Source organism: Tiliqua scincoides, chromosome 3, assembly GCF_035046505.1.
Source record: "Tiliqua scincoides isolate rTilSci1 chromosome 3, rTilSci1.hap2, whole genome shotgun sequence".
Lineage (NCBI taxonomy): Eukaryota > Metazoa > Chordata > Lepidosauria > Squamata > Scincidae > Tiliqua > Tiliqua scincoides.
Window position 1 is genome coordinate 145,510,524 of NC_089823.1, and position 4,212 is coordinate 145,514,735.

Consider the following 4,212-nt stretch of genomic DNA (forward strand, 5'->3'; position numbering starts at 1 on the left):
TGCGGCATAGGTAGAACAAGTGGCGCAAGCTTGGGGTGGCTGCTATGACATACCTAAAGAGGTGCTGAAAACCTGCAGCTAATTGTCCTGCAAGGCTTCAATAATGATGACAACTTGGAATGTTTTCCTATTAGGGCAAATAGAAGTGGGTGGGTGGGTGGGAAATTTAAGCAATAGAATCAGTACCAAGGTGGATAAAAGCAACAAATCTTTAAAAAAAAATTAAATTTAATGTAATGCACAGGGCTGCCTTTAAGCCAGTTGGACCACTTGCTCTCAGTTGAGCCTTGTGCGTAAGGGCCTCCTGCGCTCGGGTAACCTAGCATTGTTTGGTTGGTTTGGTTGGCAACGTTCAGCCTCGAAAGACTATGGTATAAGCCTACAGCACCTGGTATTCCCAAGCGGTCTCCCATCCAAGTACTAACCAGGCCTGACCTTGCTTAGCTTCCAAGATCAGACAAGATCAGGCATGTGCAGGGTAACAGTTGCATGCAATTTTATAATAAAATGTGCTTAGATCCATTTGGTCCATTAACTCACATGCTCACTTAAAGTGCACCTTTTGAATGTTTTCCATTCTACCATTGGGATATGAAGTTGATAATCAATTTTATTTTTATCTCAAGAATTCTACAGACATTGGCTGTGAACCCGGGGCTCTGGTAGTGCAAACGCCTCTCTTAAAACAGAATGTATTACCCTATTAGGAACTCACAAACGGCTGCTTTTCTTTGTAATGCAAGCGTTATGGGGAAACGTTCTTATCAGTCATCACAGAGTATAAGAGATCATATACCAGTGGATGACTATCTGTGGTGACTTGCCAGTAGGTCCACCTGTCCAGTATGAAGCTGTGATATAACAGCTCCATATTGGGCACCAGAGCCTACTGGCAAGTCATCACAGGTATCATCCACTGATTCATATGGGTGATCTTTTTTACACCTTTGTTATGTGTATTAACTACCTGATCTCTTGACAGTGGTTATCTGAGTAAAGCCCACATTTAAAAAAACAAAAAACCCACACAAGGATTTCCCACAGAAAAAAATGCCCTTACCCTAACCCATGTGGGCAAAGTTTGTGTTGGTTTTTCCATGTGGGCTTTTTCTGGTTGCCCTTGGCAATAGGTCTAGAGTCAGGATTTTTACACTAAATACATATGACGCCACCTACAAATAAAAGAAAATGGACATTTCCCTTCTGTCTCATGGAGAATGCCGATCTGCTTGGTAATTGTTACCAGCCTTCGCTTCTATTGGAAATCTTTAGTTGGAATCAATTATTTTAATTGGTGTTTTTTCCCTACTGTTACCCTGCACATGCCTATCTCGTCTGATCTCGGAAGCTAAGCAGGGTCAGGCCTGGTTAGTACTTGGATGGAAGACCGCCTGGAATACCGAGTGTTGTAGGCTTATACCAGAGGTGTCCAAACCCTGGCCCAGGGGCCACATGCAGCCCTCAGGGACTCCCAATCTGGCCTGCAGGGAACCCCCAGTCTGCAATGACCCTCTGGCCCTTCGGAGACTTGCTGGAGCCTGTGCTGGCCCAATGCAACTGCACTCAGCATGAGGGCAACTGTTTAACCTCTCATGTGAGCTGTGAAATGAGGGCTTCCTCCACTGCTTGTTGTTTCATGTCTTTGATGCAGCAGGGGCACTGACGGAAAGGCCAGCCTTGCTTCGTGCAAGGCCTTTTATAGGCCTTGAACTGTTGCAAGACCTCCATTCAGTCATATAAATTCCATCTCTAATATATTCATTTATGTAAATTTTTGTAAATTTATTCAAATTTAAAATGTAATTTAATTCTCTTTTTTTCTCAGCCTCTGACACAGTGTCAGAGAGATGATGTGGCCCTCCTGCCAAAAAGTTTGGACGCCCCTGGCTTATACCATAGTCTTTTGAGGCTGAAGGTTGCTAACGTTGGTGATTTAGATCACTTTGATTTAAAATAATCTAGCAAGATCACATTGAGGTCAAAGGATTAACAGCCCAATCCTACAGGTGGTGCTGCCACCAGGTGAAGCAGGCACCAAAGTGGCAACTGCTGGAGGTCTCCTTGGAGGAATGGGACTTTTGTCCCCTTCTCATGGAGAAAGGCCTAAGCCCCGCAAAGGGGCTCCTCAAGTCTGGATTGGCTATTATGTCAGTGCAGAGTTGAGAGACTTTGTGTTGGGCCTTGCAGTCCAACATAGAGTTCAAGATCTGCCAGAGCAGAGCTCTGCCGGACTCACCTCCTCCTGCTCCAGTTCTTCTCCCCGTCTTGCCCTCCAACCACCCCAGAACACCTCCCTTTGCCCCCATGGCTCCCACTGCTACCCGGAGCTCTTTGTTTTGGGTGGCATCTGGGTGGTGCTGGGCCAGTGCCGTTGCTGACTCGGTGCAGGGTGTTGTGGCATTCTTTAAGGCACGTTTGTGACACCCGGCGTCGGTGGTATGCTTGTAATGCTGGCAATGAAGAGCTCAGGACTGGGCTCTAAGGCACTCATCCTGCCCTTATCTCCTACTCATTCCTATGCAGGTGCTTACTGAAGAAAGAAAACTTGCAGAGCTCTAGTCATGGATGTCTGGATAACATGTTGCTTGGCCCCAAAGGATATCAGTAGTAAAAGGTTTCAATGGTCCTAGTTCAATGTCCTGGTATCAGACATGCACAAAAATTGGCTTCTACTTGAAAAACCTCAGGCAATGCAGATTATAGAAAATAAATGAGGCCAGAACTCGACACAAGACTTGTAAAGCTTGCCTGAATTCTTCACATAGTACTGCCAAACCAACATACTGCATGGCTGATTTGGGCCACATTGATAATTCTTGCTTCATCCTGTCCTTGGCAGTTCTGCTGAGAGCACCAATTTGTTTCAGTCAAGAGCTCGTTTGGACACTGCAAAATCCATATCCTTTTGTTTCCAAGGTCCAGATTTAGCAATTGGTACATGGCAATGGCAGCCAGTTGAATAAGAGCACAGCTGATAGCTGCTGGCTTAAACATCATGTTTGGCACCCAAAGAATCAGGATTAGAAGACAAATAGCTAAACAGAGTGCTGGGGAGAAATGTGGGGGTGGGAGGGATGGTTAAGCTGATTTGGGAAAATTAGGCCTATAGGGGAAAAAATGGCAGACCCAATTCAAGGATGGCAGGATACATAATTTAAAAATGGTGTCGACTTCCTCATGAGGAACATAAGGTGGCTATGCCATACCCCCAAAATAGAGCCATACCCCAAGCAAAACCAATGCCATTTTTGGATTCAGAACTCCAAATACACCCAAGAATAGGTTTAACTTTTACAAAAACAAAATGTGTGTAATCTGGAGATGGGTCACAAGGCTGGTGTGTGCCGTATCCTATCCCTCTTCCTGGGCCCGATCCACCAACACAGATAAATGCAAATTTGCACCAGTGATATCACTGGCATGGATCCGAATTGACCCATAGCGGTGTTTCCAGAGCAAGGGGATGATTGCCCCCTTACCCTGAGGAGACTTTCCCCCTGATAAATTCTCCCACCCAACGCAACGGAAGCCATGATGGCGCTGCTGCATCAGCATGGGGTAACTTAGGTAGGTTCGGGCTGGTTGAAATCTGAGACAATGCATCCATCTGAGAGGACTGTACTACATTGAGGAAAGGCACATTTGATCCAGCCCTCCCTTTGCCTCCTTTGCATCCAAATTAGCTGGTTCCTCTCCCAGACACTTCTAGTACCAACCTGGATCTTCCATTCTCCTCCAGAGCTTGCTTCAGGTACCCTGTAGTTGGCTGGACAAGTGTGCGCTAGTCTAGAGGCACAAAACTCCTGCTGTTTTCTCTTTAAACACAGCTTCTTCTCCTGGCTTCTACAACAGTTAAATAGTTTAGAACTGGAGAGCCTTATTTATTTATTTAGCAGGCTTCATAGCCATAGATAAATAGAAGCCTGTGGGAAAGGGGTTGATGGGTCTTACTAACAACATTTGTCCATGGCAAAGCAACTAAATTCTCATTTTATCTATCTGGCTATCGATAAATATTCATAAGCCTATTAACTCAATCCCCATGAGTTTGGGAATATCTGACGTCTCATAATTCTAGGTTCTTATCTCCCCTTCGCCTCCCACATCTTGAATCTATCTGTAATCAAAGCACTGGCTTTCCCACGAACACCACCACTTAGAGAATATCCCAAATGATATCAGCCCAAATGAAATCAGACGCTGATACATGCT

The 4,212-nt window shown here is 45.2% G+C and overlaps 1 pseudogene; it reads right to left on the reverse strand.

Moving 5' to 3' along the window:
* Positions 1-376: 376 nt before the first annotated feature.
* Positions 377-493, reverse strand: LOC136646757 (5S ribosomal RNA; annotated as a pseudogene).
* Between the last annotated feature and the right edge of the window lie 3,719 nt (positions 494-4,212).